This window comes from Chlamydotis macqueenii, chromosome 2 (assembly GCF_036417535.1).
Source record: "Chlamydotis macqueenii isolate bChlMac1 chromosome 2, bChlMac1.mat, whole genome shotgun sequence".
Taxonomy (NCBI): domain Eukaryota; kingdom Metazoa; phylum Chordata; class Aves; order Otidiformes; family Otididae; genus Chlamydotis; species Chlamydotis macqueenii.
The window spans coordinates 133,356,580-133,377,700 of record NC_141557.1 but is presented as its reverse complement, the minus strand read 5'-3'; the positions used below and the strand labels follow the sequence as shown (position 1 = coordinate 133,377,700).

The following is a 21,121-nucleotide window of genomic DNA, read 5'->3' as shown; positions in this document are numbered from 1 at the left end:
GAGCCGGGGAAGTGGATTTGGGCAAATAACAGCCTGTTAGGCCAACTTTGAGAGTATGTAATATTTTAGAGCAAATTTTAATTGAGATAATAAAGTCAAGGAAGCAGGGAAAATGGGATAAAATAAAAAATTATTAATAAATATTTTGTGCCAATGGTAGCTGTTTCGTCTTCAGTTCTGCTGCTGAAGGCCATAGATGTAATCCATCTCAATTTTGATAAAGAATTTGAATATGGTACCTGCATGGAGATTTATCAGTAAGGTAAGAGAAAAAGGATATTTACAGAAGAATTTTTAAGTAGGTAGAGAATTTAATAAAGAGGAGATGGCAACATTGGTCTTGAAAGGGAAGTGTTGAGCCAAAGGGAGGCTGCTAATGAAGTTCCTCAAAGGAGGTGAAACTTGTTTAATGTCTTCCTATCATTGTCACAAATAAGCAGCAGTAGCGCACTTCTGAATTTACAGATGACTCAAAGGTAAGAGTCACTGACATTTCAGGAGAGGATCATAGTATCGTACAAGGAGGATTAAGTTGTCTTCCAAGTTGGTGTAATAGATATGGCATGAAAAGTAATTGTGCAAAGTGCAAGGGCATGCTTTAAGGGAATCATGGTCTGAATTTAGTCTGTGAGCTGGGAGCTCATCAGCTGAAAACCAGGAAAAAATAAATGCAGCTATATTAGTGAGAACAGTGTGTACCGTTCACATTAAATAAAGATGAGTTCAACCTGCAGCTCACGGAGGGGCTGTCAGGATGATCGGGGGGACAATGGATCGCATGTTGTACCAGAAGGCATTGTAAAAACCTTGGCTTGTTCAGATAATAAAGCAAAGGCTGAGATACTGCTGTCTTCACTGTCTTCAGGAGGGCAGATATACAGGAGGAGAGTAAACACCAGGGAGTGAAAAGAGCTAAATTTTAGGTTAAATGGCAGAGTGGGCATCAGGAAAGTAAACAGACCATGGGTGAAGTGAGGCCAGGCAACAGAAGTCGGTCCCTGGTTATCTCTGAGGCTTGTGAACGGCCTTTTCCTGGTGTAGCAGAGGTAAAAATAAAGAGCAACTCAACAGGATGGAGTTTCTTCAGTTGATGGAACAGACTCCGGAGTTTTCTTGCAGTCCTGTGCTCCTGTGTTTATTTAAGGTGTTTCTCTTGAGGAATGGGATGTGCGCGTGCCTCTCTGTGTGTGAGTGCTTTAATTAAATTACTGTCTGCTTCTGTGCGTTTGAAGCATTCCCCAGCGGTGTATGTGTCAGTGTGCTGCGGGCAGTGTAAACCAAAATGTGTTTTTCTGCACGCAGCTGCAGCGCAGCAGAAAAGGGGAAAACCTAATAGATCACAAACTCTGCATCTCCTGAAGGGACAGCTGTCAGTCACATCCGCTTATCCCAGATCCTTTGCTATTGTGGGACTGTGCTGAGTTTCTGCTCCTTTTTTGATGATCAGTGTTCGCTGCTCATGAGCACAACCTAAATATTGACCCGCTTGCAGAGAAATAGAAAATCTCCCTTTCTACAACACATAGGTTTCCCTCTTGGAAGGCTACCTGTGCTGCAAAGGAAACTTCAGCAGTTTCACAGAGTCACAGGAGGGCAGAGGTGAGAAAGGGACCTCTGGAGGTCATCTGGTCCTAGGGCCAGGCTGCCGAGGATTGTGTCCAGACAGCTGTTGAATATCTCCAAGGATGGAGACTCCACCACTGGTAGAAGTTTCCCTGTGAAAGAGAGCTGAAATCATGTAGATGGGCATTAAATGGGAAGATTCCCAGCAGTTACAGGAAGGTTTGGGGTTACAGTGAGGTTTAGGTAACTAAACACAGGAGATGAAAGAGACACAAGTCCTGAGTCAGTGCAGTAAGTGCTGCATCCTTTGTTTAACAAATTGCCTTCCCAAAAGCAGTCTGGAGCCTTAAATGGACTCTTTGGTCATGTTGACTTTCCACTCCAGTGGAAAGTCCACTTTCCAGTCACACCATGGGTAAGTTCCAGCTCTGCTGTACTGCTTTCCAGTGGCGCGTGCTGCCAAAAGTCGGCATAGTAGTACCCTTAGATACTGTAGTTGTGCCATCGGTACTCTGAGCAAAGCATGGCTTCTTTGCTGCTTAGGTACTGCTGTTGAGAGAGGACCTTGGACACGTGAAAGAGGGAGCTTCAGTGTGAGAGGAGGATGTAGTGGGTGGTTTGCCGGGCCCCGGAGTCAGCTCATGGCTGTATGGACGGGCCTGGAGGGTGACAGCTCTGCACCAGAACCACACTTGCAATACTCGGATCACCTCTGGTGCTGGTTCTTCTCCGCTCTAGTCACTGCTCGTCTTCTCTCCTTGCATGTGGTCCACTGAGGTTTATAGGGCTCTGTGGATTTCAGGAGAAAGCATGTGTCATGATTTCTGTTCTCCCTAATCTTGAAAAAGCAGAATCTAGCCATTTGTTTCATCCATTCGTATCCTAATGCTCGTGTTTTCGTTAAGTGCCACACAAGGGAAGAGTAGAGATGACTGTTTATTACACTCAGGGCACGTGAAGCTTGCTTTTTGGATCTGCCATACCAATGGCTATCCTTAGTGGGGTTGTATCCTGAAGCATCTGCTTCAATTTTTTTTCTTAAGATTATTCTCACCCAGTTTCCATGCGTACTTTGCTTACCCTTGACATGAATGACTATTTCTTCTGAGTATATTAAATACATTAATCAAGTTTTCATGGCTGAAGCAGGTTTAATATGCATTTTTAGGAAAGTATTGGACAGATTTCACTGTTGTTATTCAAAGAATTTTACTTGCAGATTTACTCAGCTTTGAGAGTGAGATTGTCTTTTGTGTCAGACATGCAGCATGGCAAGCCAAGAAACATGAGAATCAAGAATGACTTGATGCTACAAACAAGAATGTGTGATTTTCGCTTTTCTTTCCCTCATGTAGTTCTGTTTAATACCAGCAGAAACGGCACATCTCCCACTTGCGTGTGAGTACAGCTTCTGCATTTCTGCAGTGAATCAAAAAAAGTTTGATCAGGGCTTTCCCCAAGGTGACAGAGGAAGCTGCGGCACTGTCCACCAAACCCACTGAGAGAAAGCTGCTTCACAGTCCAAATGCGTGAAAGGGCATAATTTTATTTTTCATGGCTTAAAGGCCCATAAATGTGCTCAGGAACTGTACACTTCACTGAATAATTTTCTGGTTGATGATGCCTTAAAATTGTAGACCAGTTGTATTAATTTTTATATAGCAGTGTATTGGGTTTGCATGGCAAGGTTTTGGTAGCAGGGGGGCTATGGAGGTGGCTTCTCTGAGAAGCTGCTAGAACCTTCGCCCACATCTGATAGAGCCAACACCAGCTGGCTCCAAGTCAGACCCGCCGCTGGCCAAGGCCGAGCCCATCAGCAATGGTGGTAGCGCCTCTGGGATAATGTATTTAAGGAGGAGGAAAAAAACCTGCACAACTGCAGGCAGAAAGAGGAATGAGAATATGTGAGAGGAACAACTCTGCAGACCCCAAGGTCAGTGAAGAAGGATGGGGAGGAGGTGCTCCCAGCACCAGAGCAGAGATTCCCCTGCAGCCTGTGGTGAAGCAGGCTGTCCCCCTGCAGCCCATGGAGGTTCACGGAGGAGCAGAGATCCACCTGCAGCCCGTGGAGGACCCCACGCCAGGGCAGGTGGATGCAGCCAAAAGAGGCTGTGGCCCTGTGGGAAGCCCGTGCTGGAGCAGGCTCCTGGCAGGACCTGTGGCCCTATGGAGAGGGGAACCCATGCTGGAGCAGGTTTTCTGGCAGGACTTGTGACTCCATGGGGGACCCAGGCTGGAACAGTCTGTTCCTGAGGGACTGCACCTCATGGAAGGGACCCACTCTGGAGCAGTTCGTGAAGGACTGCAACCCTTAGGAAGGATTCACATTTGAGGAGTTTGTGGGGGACTGTCTTCCATGGGAGGAACCATCTCCCATGGGATGGACCCCATGCTGGAGCAGGGGAAGAGTGCGAGGAGACCTCCCACTGAGGAGGAAGGAGCAGCAGAGACAACAATGTGTGATGAACTGACCACAGCCCCCATTCCGTGTCACCCTGCACCGCTGAGGAGGGAGGAGGTGGAGAAATTGGGAGTGAAGTTAAGCCTGAGAAGAAGGGAGGGGTGGGGGGAAGGTGTTTTAAGATTTAATTTTTATTTTCTCATTCTACTCTGATTTGATTGATAATAAATTAAATTAATTTTCCCAAACTCATCTGTTTTGCCCATGACAGTAATTGGTGAGTGATCTCTCCCTGTCCTTATCTCGACCCACGAGCCTCTTGTTGGATTTTTCTCTCCCCTGTCCAGCTGAGGAGGGAGTGATAGAGTGGCTTTCGTGGGCACCTGATGTCCAGTGAGAGTTAACCCACCACAAGCAGACTGATGAGGGTTCAAGAATGTTACTTAACTGGTATTGAACTTTAACTTGAACACTGAGGTTCATGGATTTATTCACTTAATAGCTCTTGAATTAGTACAGGTGATAATCACTGCCAGCCTTATTATCGCCTCTTCTTGAGGAGAGCAAAAAGAAATACAAACTAACTTGTTCAGATGTGAGTGATGAAGTAATGATGGTCCTCCTAAACTCCTTACACAAGATGAATAAAACTGGCCCAAAAGTTCACATCCTAATTATTGCTGCAGTTACAATGTAGTGTGGGAACTGTTCTGTTTCAGGGAATAAGGGAATACTCACTCTTTCAGTCAGAGGCCTTATTATTTTTGTATTATTACTATCAGCATCACGAATCTGCCAAATGAAAGTATGTATCCAGACGTTACGTGGTCTTCTGCTTTTCACAGTTCATTTTTTCTGTCTGTCGATGAGTGCAAGTTCCTTCACCATGATTTGGAACTTCTTAATGGTGTTGACAAAGACATGTCCATTCCCACACTGTTAAAAGAGAAATTTGTGGCTATTCTTACCCTTGGGGTGGGAAAGGATCTAAGAAGATTATATTACAGGAGATTGATTTCTGCTCTTCATGTAAAAGGGAAATCTGTTTCTAATCTGGTTTGAGATAAGAATTCATAGTAGCCATCTGTGTGAAAATTTTACCCACAGTAATTTATTTTTTTTAAAATCTGTCTCAAAATCTCAGCTTTTTTTTTTCTCCCTGAATAAAGTTTCCTAGTCTGGCATCTCAGGGAAGAGCATCTGCTTCAAAGATGTTTTTGGAGGTTCTGAGTTATTACTCTTTACCTTTTTTAACAAGTTTTTCCATCATGCTGCCTTGTACAAAGTCTCCATCTGTTATGAGCAAGCTCTGTAGTATAGACATTGTCTGGTTTGGCCTAACTTCATTAAAGATTAGATATATAACCACACTTTACTCCTTAATAGGAATGTCTTTTTTTATCATTTTCCCTAAAAATAAATACATTTGACATTCTGATTTTCTTTCATTATTCACAATTTTGATGGATTCTTTCTACAAAAATCATCCTGACTTACGTTTCAGTTTATTAAAAAGAAAATTACAGCAGAGGGCAGTCAGAGAGAGGGCTAATAATGCTTAGAAAGTCCAGTCTGCACTTGTATTTTCCATTATCTTTAGCAACCTGTTTAGAAATTCTGTGTTTGTAAATTCCAGCCTGGATTTTCAGTAGGTCTCAATGAACGTATTTATTGGGATTTGCAAATACTTTGTACTTAGGCTGTGTTCTGTCACCACAGGAACTTTTTTCTGCTGGACATTCAAATAATTGTCCTTTATTCACATAAGTACTTACACAAATATTTAATATTCACATTCCATTAAATAATGTACTTACATTAATGTAATATATTGACATTAATCTCAGTACAAATGCAAAATGTTAATTATGTGTACTTGAATATTCTCACTGCAGCACTGTATAAGGTTAAGGATGCTACTGGATATCAGAGGGGAGCAGTGTTCCCAAAACTCCGTGACCTGATTCACTGCAAGAAAGCAGTTAAAAGCCAAATGAGGAGGTGAAAATGTCTTTCACTGCTGTGGCAGCACAACATATGTTACTACTTTGTGTGAAAATGAGCAGAGATAATTTAAACTCTGCGTTTGGCCGATGCAGTCTTACGGTGTCTTTTCTTTGAACAATAAAGATGCCATTGGCAAAACCTACCCAGAGAGGACGGAGTGGGTATTCCTGCAGAGACTGCCTAGTCGATTGGGATGCTTCTGGCATACAGATATTTGTAGCAGATGTTTCCAATTAACTGTGATAATGCTGAAAAATAAATGAACTTTCTTTAGGATCTCCACGACGAATATTGATGTGGTGGCAGCGGTCTTCTCAGCCCGGAACGGCTCACAGTACTGGCTCTCAGGGTGGAGAGGATAAAAAATTAAAAAGTGACAATTTGGCTCAAAAAGGTTCAGGTCCTTGTGTGAAGGGAAATTGAGGAGACAACTTTTGTCCCAGTTTCTCTGTGTTTCTTGGCTTTTCTTCTCCAGCAAGTCCTCCCTTGCGGCCAGCCCCGAGCGCTGGCCAAGGAAGGCAGCCTGGCTCCTGGGGCAGCGCCTGGGTATGGCGGCAATGCCACCGCCTGTCCACGGTGCATCGTGCCAAGGTGTGACACCCAGGAGAGACGTTCATTTCCGCAGATCAGTGCGGATGATTGCGCTAAGCCATTAAGTGAGCTTAGTGCTGAAATTAAACAATGTTCTCCTTTGGGTGCTGGTGCTTCTGAAGAGCGCTCTGTCCGTGGAGGCTTGTGAGCTCCTCAGGGGTCCAGCTGCTCTCCTTGCAGAGCTGCACAGTTTGCTTGGACACATTTTCAGCAACACACGGAGAGCTGAAGCTTGATGTGGTTGTGCTATGGGAGACTAGAGTGAGCATGGAGGTGTCTGGTGGGGATCTCTGCAGGGCCTGGGGACTCTTGTTGTCTGCTGCCCACAAGCAGATGGGAAGCTGTACTATTAAAAAAAAAAAAAAGGGCATAGAGTTTTTTTCAACCTGTAAACAATTTCATAAGGCTTTACTGTAGCATAGTTGCATTTCTTGTCAGGTCCATATTGCTTTACTTTCTTCTTTACAGGTGTATTTCTTTTTATACCAGTAGCTAAGTCTAAGTACTTTTAATTTAAACTTGATGACTTAGATAATTTTTGGTGTTTCTGCTTTTTGGAATCACTAGTGTCATTTCTTTGCTTTTATTTTTGCTCCTTTCCAAAATTAAAGCCGTGAATTAGATTATTTGAACTAGGCATGCTCTGTTTTCAGATTTCCAACACAGGCTTCACGAGAGAATGTGAAAGCTTTGGCCTTGTGGAGCTCCCAAGCGTTTATCAGACAGAAGCTAGATCTCACTGGAGAAAGGGAACTTGAGCAAGGTTATCTTGAGGTTTCTGAACTTTTGTTCCAGTGGAAAGATACTAAATCTTGTTTCCGAGCACTTTTTCCTAAACTGTGTCTGGAAGGCTACCTGACAGATATCTCCAGCCAGGCGAATCTCAGGTGGCCATCCAGCCTAGCCACTAGGCGTATTGATCTCACTGCTTGTCATTTTAGCACAGATACCTAGCTAACTTGCTTATCCTGAGTTGTCTCTGTCTTTCCAGAAGCTCAGAGATCCGTCTTTCTCTTTTTCAGCTGCCAGTCCCTCCTGCAGTGCTCTGGGGAGCGAGAGCCTGCAGGAAATGTTTCTGCACTGATGATGGAGAAATGATGGGCTGGTCCAATGGCCAGAATCAGGTGTCCTCAAGCAACAAGGGAAATCCTCACGTATTTTCCACATTCAGCTCTCTGAAGCCGCCTCATCTGTAGCGTTTGTGAGATGTCCTGCTTGTGGTGCCACAGCGTCAAGGTCTCAGTTCAGAGCAGGGGCCAACCTAACCACGGGGAACAAAACATCTTGGCTGGTGTTGCTGCCCCGATGGTATGCCTGTTAGCTGTAAAAGCCACCAGGAATTAATCTTCCCAGTGATTCCTGTTTATTGCTCCTGCCCTTTTGTGTGATGAGGGTATTAGTGCAGTTGCAGTGCAGACCCATTGTGTGGGATCCTGCCTGCTGCTGTCCTTTGACACGAGCCTGCGGTTACTCCGCACTTCTTTTGGCCTCTAGAGACTCAGCTTTGCGAGCCCTAAAGGGTCCGTGTAATGTTTCTTTAGAGAAAGCCCAACTGACTGTGTATAATCTTAAGCCACTTCATTTTCCAGCACTTTACTTCACATTGTCCACTTTCAGGAGAGAATTGCATGTTTAAGAGACAAAAACTTTTAATGCTACCAAACAGTTCCTTGCAAGGCTTTTTTTTTTTTTTTTTTTTTTTTTTTTTTTAAGGGAATTGTTCGCAAAGCAAACTCCCTCACTCATTTTCACCATTCGGGAGTGTCTCTAACTTACTGCAGAGTCAGCAAGACACGGAAGCTAAGGTCTCTGCAGCGCCAGGAATCCTTCACGTTGCACGTGTGTGGCTCTGTTGTGTTTTCATGCATTCATCCACCTTTCAGGCACTATTAGTAAGGACGAAAAATTACATGGAGGGGTAGAGCTTTTGCTTTTGTTTTTGTTTTTTTTTATGGTAAAGCAGAACTGAGGATAGCAAGATGATGCTGAGTCAAAATAATTGTGTGCGACTCTTTTAGGGCTAGCGCCAAAATAAGAATGAGACATGACAAGGGGTCTTGACCAAATAGAAATTATAAAGCTAAAAATAAAAATGTGAAGGACAAATGGTTCCTGTGAACTCTATCTGTATTGAAAAAAAAGGCTATATCAAGAGCAGACTTTAAATTTTTTTGGCTGCACGCTTGCATGGGACAGAATGTAGTTAAAACAATTCCTGTAAAAGCTTCATCCTAAGCAGACAGATGTCTGGAGAAATAATTGACTGGCACGGCACCACAGGCTCATGGCAGGCGAAGCAGTCGTATTTCTGCATGCTGGATCAGATTCTGAGCTTTTTCACCTGCACGAAGCCAAAGCGTTTGTAATGATTTCAGCAGGGCAGCGTGCACTAAGATTTCTATAGGCAATTTTTGCCTATAATCCTATAGGATTTAAATTGGCAAATATGATGGGAATGCAATATTTCAGATTATTTGCGATGGTTTTCCCCATCCGTTTTACCCATTTTCTGGGCAGAGTGCAATGAGAATAAAGCTGTGGCCATCTGAAATTATTTTCTAGTCGTTTTGAGAGGTGCTCTTGCAGCATAGTTGAAGCATTAACGTAGCGTTGCTTTGGCGTGCCTGGGGGATCTATGTTGTGTTGATTCAGTGATGAATCAAGTAGGCAATATCCAGTGCTGCGAGCGGTGTCACAGCGGTGCTGTGAGCCCGGAGAGGGCTGCAGCAGCCGGCAGGGGAAGGACAGGGATGCGGCTGCAGCAAAGGGGTGGCTGGAGGACAGAAGCGCAGAGCAGAAGTTGGAGATGGCAGCTCACAGGTAACAGCAGCTCTTAACTGGTCTGTTCCTTCTGTCTGTTAACCGTGGGTTTGTCCAGGCAGTTATACTGGGTGGAAAATATGTCCTTTTTGTCTGGAGGCATCACTTCAGCTGCTTCTCCTTTTATTCCCTCTCCCATGTTAAAAATTATTATAAAAAACTCAGATAGCATTGTGTTTAACTTTTTTAAAAAATGAGCTATTGTCAATTATTATTATACCAGTAAAAAACAAACAACAGAAGCATTTGACACCTCCTATGCTTACCGACAACATTAAATTCATGCAAAGAATGGCCTCCTATTCAAATGAGTAAATAATTAAATGACTGCATAACATATTCACATTTTTTGCGTGGAACTTTTCTTGGTCATAAGACCATGAAACACAAGCAAAATAAGTCTGGGGTTTTTTTGTGTGGTGTTTTTGTTTTGTTTTGTTTTTACCCAGGCTTTGGAAGCAACGGAAATTCTGAACAAAAAAAACCCAACAAAACCAAACCCAACAACTCCCCAGCCAAAACTGCACCCAAAAAAACAGCTTCATAAAAGAGGCAAGGAGATTTCTGAGAGTGTGTACAAGACCTGTAGGTTTTTTAAAGTGTATTTACTAGCCAGGTTGTATGTCTGTGCTAATAGGGTCTCTTGGAGAAGATCTGTGTGTGACTGGTGTTTCACATTCTTAAAGTCTGCAGTTTAGTTTTTGAGGGGCTGCACATGTGAGATAACCTGTGCTTATTTGAGCTTATTTTCTCTATGTTCTATAAAATTAGGAAAGAAAAAAAAAATAAACCTGCACTCATTTTCATGCCCTGTTTGTGATTATTGGCTGTGATACTTCCAGTGGCAGGGAATAGGAAGTGGCTATCCAGGGGATGCTTCCCAAGCTGGTGTTCCTACATCTGAGCAAAGATTTGGGCTTTGACTCCCCGTGACTTCTCGTGTCCTGCACAGAGAGGATGCTAACAGCCACCTTAAAAATCTGATTTTAAAAGTGATGGAAAAAGAACTAAAATTTTGTCTTCCTTAGACAGTAAAAGCAAAGGCAAGGAGGGTACAATTACCATTTTGTGAACATTAGTCCTGAAACACTTGAGAGGAGGTGAGGCTTTCCTAAAAGTATTGTGCGATTAATTTGTTTCCTCTGCCCCACTGAGTTCAGATGAAATGTTTCTCCTTCTTGCACTAGGTAAGGCACACTCATCATCCCTGGCTGTAAGCTGAGCAGCACTTTGCTGCCCAGATTCCCATGGCAGCAGCAAGTGATCTTCTCTGAAGTTAAGATGCTCTCCATCATCACGAGGCTGTTGCTGGTGTCTCAGAGGCAGAATTCAGGGTCCCCGTGGGGAAGTTCACAGCTGGCTGCAGCTGCTCCCGTGCCTTCCTCGTGGAGGAATGCGCATTAAAAAGGAGAAGAAGTGTAATGAAATCCATTAGCAACTGTTAGGAAGGAAACAAGCTAGGGAAGATGAATTTTAGTAGAAGAAAAACTATTTATACAAACCCACCTTCTGTGCTGCAGTAACTGACGGCTACGAAACAGGGTGACCTCTCTTCCTGGGACCCTGCTGAATGGCAGTGGAGGTGGGGAGACCCAGGCTTGCTCCCTGCTCCAGCACAGCACGAAGACCCCCAGGAACATTTTCTGGCTTTGGCAGAGGTGCTGACAGCAGCACTGCCCCGCTGGCTGCCTGGCCACTGCCTTCTGTGCTCTCAAGGGAAGGGTGCTCTGTGAAAACCAGGCTCTGAGTATGGGAGGGGGTGTGTGTGCATGCTTTGGGGTGGGGGGAAGCACATGGGGGCTTCTTTACTTGTTCATCTCCCCTCAGGCTTAATGGAAAATGTTTTTCTCACATCCCCATCTGTCCATCTGGCTGCTTTGGTGTGGGAGAAAACACATGCTGAAGCCCATACGATTCCCATGGATTTAATGCAAATACTGAACTAGAATTTCAGGATTTGGTTAGGTGTAGGGGTTTTTTTCTAAAGGTAGGCTAATGGGATCCTCTGCGGTGTGCAATTACATTTTCTGGCAAAGCTAGCTCGATTAAGCAAATCCCACCTCTGATCTCTGGTTTAGGGTTTTATGCTAGCATCTCTCCCAGTTCAATAAATTGGCGTAGGCAATACTCTCTACTGTCTTGTCCAGTGTATTTTGTCCAGCACAGAGTCTGGAGGTGGTGAATCGGCTTCTGCTAACAGATTGGCTGTCTCAGCAACTTACGTAAAAATGACAGAGGCCACATTCAAAGATTAAAACAGATCTTGTAATCCACCAGTTATTGCTGGATTCCTTAAGCATCATGTTCAGTTCCCGCTGACAGAGCAATTTAAAAGGTTATTTTCCAAAGACAGAGGCATAGAATCATAGAAGAGTTTGGGTTGGAAGGGACCTTTAAAGGTCATCTAGTCCAACCCCCCTGCAAGGAGCAGGGACATCTTCAACTAGATCAGATGAAGAACATCCAGATGTTCTAGGAAGTCCTCCTTGTCTGGGTGCTCTGGTGATGCTCTGTGCTCTCTGTCCATCAGTCTGCTCCATCTGCAACCTCACATGCGTGAGAGGAAGGTGGTGTGTGATGGCACAGAAGGAAAAGGTAGCTGCAGAACTCATCCACTGAAATGAAGACATCGCAGGAGACAAAGGCTTGTCAGTGGTGGTGTGTCTCCGCAGCTTCCATTTGGCATCACCCACTTTATTGAGCCATGGTCCTGCAGAGACTTACTTAATAATTACAGGGTAAAGCCTCCATTGCAGATACTGGCCTTCATTTATCAAAGGTAGGTGGAGTTGGAGGCAAGCCAAAGGCTGAGCCTCTGCTCGCTGGCTGTGATTGATTCTTGATGCTCGAGATAGTTTTCATGATGTCGCTATTAGTTATTAAAAAAAAAAAATCAAAGCTAGCTTCTGTCACAGCTATGCTGTGTGATCAGGGCAAAACCTTATGAACAGGTACAAGAAGGGAGGAACTGGCAATTTTGGTTTATTTTAGTTTTTGCACTTCCCACATGAATTACTGCTATTGGAAGCAAGTGGAGAAGGGGTTGAATGTTCTGCTTTGGCGGCTTTCTGCAGTGGGGATGAGTGTTTCTGGACTGAAACTTCTCTAAATAGTTCAAGTGTATTTCTAGCTACTCAATTTATCAAAAGAGGGCTTTCAGAGAGCTCCTGTGGTGGTCAGGCACCTCGAGCTTACTGGGACAGTTCACCCTGAGAAGTGTTTACTTCAGATGTGACATGAAGTCAAAAGTAGATTTGCAAATCAGGGCAGAGTCCAGTTGCTCAGCAGGCTTTCATAAGCCTAGCTTTATCAGACACTTGCAAGATTTGCTCGTTTGAGTTTCCTTTTTAATCACTCTCTAAATTCATTGAGTCCAGCCTCACAAATAAAGTTTGGGTGAGGCTTCCAGATACGTGCCAATCCATCCATAGCGAGTATGTCCAAGAGAGACCAAAGTATTTAAGGACAATATAATATCAGATATAAAATGAAGTCTGATCTCTTAAGGTAGTGTGCAGTCCAAGCAAAAAGGATAAAATCCCAAGACAACCGTAGCACAAAGAAGCTGGAAACACCATCTCTTACTGATCTATTGTTCATCTGCTCTGCGAGCTCTACAAATTGGAGGTGCCAGCAGCTTCTTTAAGCTGGTTTTTTTTTTTCCTTTTCTCTCTGTAACATAGGCCAAACTTTGGGCAATATTGCTAGATTTCATGCTAGTGCCACATGAAGCAGGTACATGGGCAGCCAGCTCTCTGCTCTGTCCTGTGGGTGCGTAGGAGAACAGCATAAACAGCGTTGGTTGCATTAAAAATGTTTCACATAATTAACCAATTTCATGTTTTGAAGGGCATTAAGGTTGTTCATCTTGTTTTTCCTGCTTTTTAAACAAGTTTTCTCTGTGAAGGATATAGTGATGATCAAAGGGACCGAGAACTGTTGGCTGACAGTCTACAGCCCATCTCGTTTTTCCTGAAATGAATCCTCCTGAATTAGACACTATCTCAATTCCCTGGGGTTACGCAGAAGTTTCTAAGAGTAGTTGCTTTTTCTTTTGGTTTTTTTTTTTTAATTTATCCCTTGTTTTATAATAAATAATAAATATATTTTATAGTCAATAAATGGTACAGACATCTTTAGCACTGATTCAATACTTACATGTGCTTCCAGCAGCTTCTACAGAGCATTAGCTCTGGGAAGAGAACTTGTACAGTTTGCACAAATACTTGCTTGTACAGAGAGAATTACATCTTTATAATTACTTTTCCTGTAATGCAATTTGCTGAATACAAACAGTTTTATCTCTTATGCTTTTGCTGAGTATGATGCCGCCACTCCTGGTAGCAAACCTGGGATAATTCAGACAGGTTTGACGGGATCAGGACTGGGAAAGGCGAATCAGCCATAGGAGGCAGGATGCAGAGCAGCAGTGGGTGGGGATGAAGTAGTGACACAGGTATCCTTCTTCTCAGCTGCTCTATCACAGCTTGTCAAAAAATGATAGGAGAATGTCAGTCTTTGCCTCTTGCATTTATAATTTCAAAAATAAATCCTCGATTCATAAATAGATTTACATCTTGTGGTGGCTGTTTTGCCTATTAGCATGGTGTCACTTCCATTTCCAGAAGCTCTGCCCACTAGTATTCTATATTCTGGCCAATTATTTTGAGCACACTTTAATCAGATTTGACATTAAAAAAAAAAATTATAGTCCCTTATGCATTTAGAGTTTAGCAATTTGATTTAGATAATCAGATCTTGTCCATATATCCAAATAATACAGAAGAGTTTCTCCTGGTTAGCTATGACAATATAGGATAATGGATTTACACTATTTTTTAACCAAATCTGAAAACATTTGAGTGTTGTGAGTCAGAAGGAGCTTTGACCTGAAATTTAATTAAGGACTGGAAAATAGGAAAAGTGGGAGGATGCAGGAGAGAATAAAACAAACAAAAAAAATCGTTGATCATTCAAGACTTTGCTCCTGTTAAATGGTCTAAAAAGCTCTTGTCATAGAATACTTGAGCCTTATAAATGGGATAAATTTGAAGACTAGGATGATGTCGTAGTTCAGCCCCGATCGGGACCAGACTACACAGTCTCTCTCTCACTCCCCCCACCTTCCCAGAGAACAGGGAGAGAAAATATAAGGAAAAACGGCTTGAGGTTTGAGATAAGGACAGGGACAAATCCTTAAAGTTACCGTCACGGGCAAAACAGACTCGACTTGGGGAAAACTATTCATTTATTACTACAAACAGCAGGATAATGAGACAGAGAACAAGATAACCTCCCCCCACCCCTCCCTCTTCCCAAGCTTAACATTATCTCTACCCCCTTCCCCTCCTGAGCGGCACAGGGGGGAAGAGGGAATGGGGGTTGCAGTCAGTTCATCATATGTTGTTCTATGCCGCTGCTTCATGGTCGGGGGAAGAACTCCTCACATTCCTCCCCTGCTCCGTTGTGGGGTCCCACCCCTATGCCACAGTCCTTCGTGGAACTGCTCCGGCGTGCGTCATCTCTTCCACGGGGTGCAGTCCCTCTAGAACAGCTGTCCCAGCGGGCCCTCCACGGGCCACAGCTGCCTTCAGGCATCCACCTCCCCCGGTACGGGGTCCTTCACGGGCTCCAAGTGGATCTCTGCTCCTCCGTGGACCTCCATGGGCTGCAGGGGGACAACCTGCTCCACCATGGTCGTCACCACAGGCTGCAGGGGAATCTTGGCCAGGAGCCGCATTACTCCTCCCCCTCCTTCTGAACTGACCTTGGCGTCTGCAGCCGTTCCTCGCAACAGGCTGGCAGATGTCTCTCAGGATCTTTTTTACATCTTATTCACTTCTCATCTCCTCTCCACTTCTTGCAGCCAGGCCGGACTGAGTCAGGCCCAGTCGGCTGCCTGGCGAGAGGCCAGAGGGTGAGGCCTGCAAGGCCCATGAGGCCTGCGCCTCCCCCTCTGCGCCTCTGCCCCCACTCAGCTTCTTCACATCTTCTCTTCTCTCTTTTTTTTTCCTGTTTTCCCCTTCTTAAATACGTTATCGCAGAGGCGTTATCACGGGACATTCTGCTACCAATCGGTTCGGCCTTGGCCAGCAGCAGGTCTGCCCTAGGCCCGGCCGAGTCCACTAAACAAAGGGGAGCGACTTCTAGCAGTTTCCTACAGAAGCTACCACCTTAGGCCCCCCCTCACTAACAAAACCACGACAGATGAGTGGAAGATGAAAACTTTGTAATGTGATTTCTTTCTTCATTTTTAATAAAAATGAGCAAGCTGCAGGGAAGAATAAAAGGCAAGCTGAAGTTGAAGGAAGCACATTTGTAGCCATCCGTGTCCTAATGAGTAGCGTTAGGAAACCATATGTAAGTATTTAGTCTTTACTGTAGCAGATTGAATACATTTGGTCTTGTCTGGACTAAGCAAGCCCAAATCTATCAAGTATTTGGATGAAAGAAACAGTTGGAAATTCTGGATACTACAAATGGAAACAAAAGAGCCATGTTCAAATGCTTCATAAATACTGGAAGCAGATGAGGTGAAAGTTTCAGTTCCATTATCAGTGCTAATCAGACAGGTGGAATGAGAAGAAATAAACTTGCAAATGACATCAGATGTTCTTAATAAAATGCTTCCTTGAATGTATAGTAGTTCATAATTACTGTAATGCTGCAAATCCTTCCATTAAAAAAAAAATTAAGATAATGATTTGCATTCTTCTAATACAGAATACAAAACTTAGATTGTATTGGTGCACTTCAGATCATTGTAAGGCTTTCACTTGACTGCACTAAGAAGAAGCTTTAGACACACGCTAGATACACCAAATTAAAATTGACATGGCCGTAAGTCTTATGTAACTTGTATAGGTGATGTCTTCACCTAGTCAGGAGACTTTAGTGGAGAACAGACCGTAGACCCGGATGGTCTATGTCCAAGTAAAATACTTCACTAAGATAGACAGCTCAATATGAAATAAGCCCGCTTCAGCAGTGGATGCAGTCCGGTGTGTGCGTGACGTCAGGTTGCACAGGAGATACGCAAGTACTTCCCAGCCAGAGCAAAAGGTGATGCTTGATGAAGTGTAATTATGTATTTAGTCCCTCCATCTCCAGTCCAGCGTTGGGCTCAGGCAGGTGGAAGGACCTGATAATACGGCCTTTAAGAAATCAAAATCAAATAGGATCACAAAGATCCAGACAGAGAAGGATCTCAAAGGAAAAAATTGATAACCTATGTCATATAAATCATATATATGTAAATGACAAATCTCTCTACATCTGCTGACCATTGTAAATACTGTGAATTTTGATTGTCACGTTTGAGTTTCTGTACACTAAGTACAACATGAGCCCATAAGTAAAATCTAGAGGTGCAAACTGTTAGAGGTGAACTGTGAGGTGGCACAGGCAGGCTGTAGCACTCTCCTCCGCTCCAGACCCAAGATTGCCAAGAGAAGTAGCCATCGTTAATGTTCTCAACTACCTCCGAGCCAAAGTATACAATTTGCATTAGGCAGCCTGTTGATGCTTTGTTATGATTCCCGAACGTTGCACAGTAAATGGTACGGGAAGAGTAATGCTGAGGACCACTGATTCACATGGACTAGGAACTTAGGAGAAGCAGAAAAGGGAGGAGGAATAAAGCTGGCCTGTAGGACATCGCGCTTGATTATACTTGACCTGTTTTAGTTGAAATAATTCTGTTTGCCTCTAGCAACAAGCATTTCCTAATGTATTTTATCATTAGGTATTGCATCCTTTACTGGTTATTGAATGGTATGTGTAGGCTGGCCTCCATGCAGTTCTCATTTAGGGCATAGTTTGAATAACTGCCTCAGCACATTTTGTTAAAGGAAAGAAGTATATGGATTTTTGAGATTACTTATGTAATTCTGCAGAGCAAAAAGAGATCACATTTGAGATTCATCAGCTGTGATACTGACCCCGGAAGCTACTCTGAAATATGTTTTAGATATTTATGGTGTTCTGTCAAAGAGCATCTGATTTTGTTTATTGCCAGGGAGTTGTGGGGCTCTGCTGATGTAAAGCAATCCTGATCCTGCTCAAGTCCATTTGGCAAGATGCTTAAGACAGATAACTTGATCTTACTAGTAGATAAAAGGAAAAAGTTTCCTTAAGGACTGTTATTAAGAATAAAATTAGAAAATATGGTTTCTCAGTTTAGTTTTGAGTACAAGATGCAGAGCCTTACTGGGCTGTTATCATCCACTGGCATTGCTGCTCAGTTCTCCTGGAAATCATGTTGGAGTTTGGCCTCAGTGAAATGCTTTGAAACAAGTTTTTTACAAAAATTGTTTATAAATTCCCTCTGGAAATCCTTATTTTGCTGTCTTGTGTGGCAAACACATATGCATTACTTTGGAAGTGGCACATCTGTGATTGTTCATTACTCAAAATAGCCTTTGCCAGTTCCCCATAAATTTAACAGCAAAAACCGAGCCCTGAGAGCTGGGCCACCCATGATGGCCACCTGACCCCGCTGATGATCCTCAAGCCTGACCTGGTAGGACCTGCTAAAAGGGTGAGATAGGGCTCCTGGGAGATTGCCAGCCAGTCACCAATTAATACTAATTGCATGGGAAATTATTGTGATGGTGTGATGGTTCATCAGGGACCTGGAACGAGTTCATAGCTGTGCTGCACCCTAGGGCTGCGTGTCCCTTGGGGTTTACTTCTAGAAGAAACCGCGTTGTTGTGTGCTGCTCTGTTCTTAGGAGCTGAACTATAATTAACGTGGAGGAATCTGAAGCAGCTACCATCTATTGTGGAGCTTGGGCTTCGGAATATTGGAGTTAAACTGTGAAATTCCAATTGGTTTCAGCAGGGATCATCACCGACTTCTCTGGAACCGGGCCAGATCACTTCTCTTTTTCTGATAGGAAAGAAAACAAACCTGGAGTTAGGTGAAATGTGTGCAACGTGCACGCAATAGTCCTTTCAAAACAAGAAAAATACAGATGTCTGATTTTTAAAAGGGCTTTCTGCTTTGCCTCTCTGATTTCCAGGGGGAGCTTTGCACAAAACGGGGATTTAAGATGCTGCTGTCTTCCCCTCTTCCTAGTGACAGCTATAAACATCTGCTGAGGCTGTCATTCATTGTCTCATCCTACAGTTGCTCATTAAGATCATGAAGCATCGTGCTTCCTTGAAAATTAAACTGGTAATGCTGTGGGGAGGGAGCGAACAGCCAGTGTGCTCAGCAGCTCTCCGGAGTGTTTCCACCGCATCCGTGCTCTGTGCCGGGGATAACGGCTCAGCAGGAGGGGAGCTTTCCCAGCCCGTCTCGGAGGGTGGGCGGTGGCAGGTGGGGTGCGTAAGGCACACTGCTGTGCCATCGAGCCACGATTACGCCTCTCTGTCCTGCTCCCAAAAAGGCAGACATTAATCGCATTTTACGTTAACTCCTCCCCTATTTTGGCTACTTGCTCATGCAGCCACCCACAGATCCGAAACAAAAATGTGCAAAGTGATGCAGGGAGCGCTCTGGCCAGTGCAGATTTCTTCTCCCCTCTTGGCACCGGGGTGCCCGTCCTGTGCTGATGCTGTCGTACTCCTCCCGCACGTAAAGAAGCTTTGGCTAATCACAAATACATAAGCATTTTTCTTCCGTCCATTCTCATCAGCCCATACTCCAAGAAGAAGAAGAAGAAAAAAAATAAAGGGTCTGGGGCTGTATGCGAGCGTGTCTTTGTGGCAGTGTTCATTCGGTGGGCTGACAGAGGCGGCATTGTTCACAGGCTGTGGCCGGCTTGGCAGCCAGAGAAGGTGAGGATCTGCACCGCGCATACGGAATTGGTGAGCAGCTGAGGACAGGGGTCGAGAAACTCCTAGAGCCGCGCTAACGACACAAGGGAGTTTCGTAGCACGGCACCCATAGCTGCTTCTGGTCTCTTCTGCTCAATGCGAACGGGGTCCGGTACGAGGAGCCCCTGTTAATTGAAGGTAAGGTTTTTCTCTTTATAGTAGCCTGGTAGAGATTGCTACTATTCAGTTAAAATATGGGTGATATAACTGGAGGAGAAGTTGTGAAGTCTGCCGTACTCCTTCAGGGAATAAAGCTTCGTGGTAGCATCGTGCTGCAGCTGAGGATTATTGAAGTTTGTCTGTTCCCCCTGATGTGGGCTTAGCTCGCATTACCAATAATGAGAAAATCTGTATGTGTTCCCGTCAGAGGAAGAAAAGACCATTTAGTCTCCTTCTCCAGCTTTCTTACTTTTTAAGCCAGAAGATACTATGTATATGCAATATTAAATGGATTTTGCTAATAGAAATACATTAACATATAGCCATTAGGCAAGGTAAATACTTCTTCCTATTACCAGAGACGCTTCCTCCCCCCTGCAAGTACTCCCTGGGGTAGAAAGCTTTCTGTACAGTGGGAAAAAAATTAACATTTGTTCCACACACCGCAGCAGAAAGAAAAACCCTTGTCGCATTTATTTTCTCAGCCTCTTTGTAATAATTAGGATTACACAGACTGTGCTAAACAGATTTTATGTTGTTCTGCAGATATTTCTCCTGTGTTCTTACCACTTCGGTGATATTTTTAATAGTTTTAAAATTACTACTCTTTTTCTGGTTTTAAAGTAAAGGTGTATTTTGTCTGAGCACTTCTCCAGGTCTGTTGCTGTTCTTATTGCTGTCTGTCCCTTGTAATTGTTAATTATATTTTTTGGAAGTGTGTACTGCAATTTGAGGATGACAATGAACGTGGTCTCAAAAATGCGTGCCTTGGAGCTGTTGTTCGTTTTGTGTGCCCAGGTTGATGTGCTTTTGGGGTGAACAGGGAGCACCCCAACACAACTCCAGGTCTGGAGCTCTTAATGTCATAAGTGGCATTTGAAAGATATTGGGGGATTTTTTGTTGATTTGTTCTAAGAGGGAGTAAAAAAAGAGGAAAGTATAATTTGTGCGCCAAAGGACTTGCCTTTGCCAGTGGAGCACCGCTCGTTGTGTGTGATTCGGGAGAAGGCAGCTCGTACCTCCTGTTCGCCTGATGGCACGTAGCAGCCCCAGAGGACACGCGCTGCTTTTGTGCTCATGTTTGCTTTTAATCTTCAGGGAGCAATTGTTTCAAAAAGAATAAACACTTTGCCTTGTAGGAGAAACTCCGGAAAACATCCTGCTAGTGACAGCAGCAGCCGCTGCCCATCGCGCCGGACATCCCTCTGCCAAAACCGGCGGGGCTTTGCTAGCCGGCCAGCCAAGGGCTGGGAGCTGCAAGCTGTGTAACCGGGAGGTGACTGGCACAGTGGGCCAGCGAGCAAGGATGGCCGGAGGAAATTGCTTTTATCCATGGGAAACCGCGAGGCTGCTACCTGCCCGCTCCAAACGCGGTACCTGGGTTTATCCTGGCCCTTAGCCCTTGGCCCCGGGGGTTTGTGGCATTCCCTTCATGCGGGTGTGTCAGCCCCACTAATCTGTACGAAGCCCCCCAGGCTCAGCAGTGGGGCCGCATCGGGCACTGGGCAGGCAGGTGATGAGCCTGTTCCGTCCTTCCGCAGGGGCTTTCCCCATGCACCCCTCCTCGCTGTGCCAGAGGGCTCCTCGGCCAGGCAGCGGGGCTGGAGGGGTGATGCTGGACCCCGCGTCTTGCCATTTGGGCATCAGCATCTGAACCATACCCTTCTCATCAGGGAGACACGTTCCAGACAACACCTGCTCCAGTAAAGAAGGAATTTTAAAGTAAAAATAAGCATATTTAGACCCATTTAATTTGTT

The 21,121-nt window shown here is 44.4% G+C and overlaps 1 protein-coding gene across 2 annotated transcripts in view; it reads left to right on the top strand.

Moving 5' to 3' along the window:
- The window catches only part of PAG1 (phosphoprotein membrane anchor with glycosphingolipid microdomains 1), a 111,764-nt gene that overhangs the window by 44,764 nt on the left and 45,879 nt on the right, over nt 1-21,121 (top strand). The window contains exon 3 of one of the 2 annotated variants that reach the window (XM_086740962.1): nt 19,138-19,342. The exons of the other annotated variant lie outside the window; for it this stretch is intronic. The gene's annotated coding sequence lies outside the window, so the exon portion shown is untranslated. The remainder of the gene's footprint in view (nt 1-19,137; nt 19,343-21,121) is intronic. 2 annotated transcript variants of the gene reach the window in all.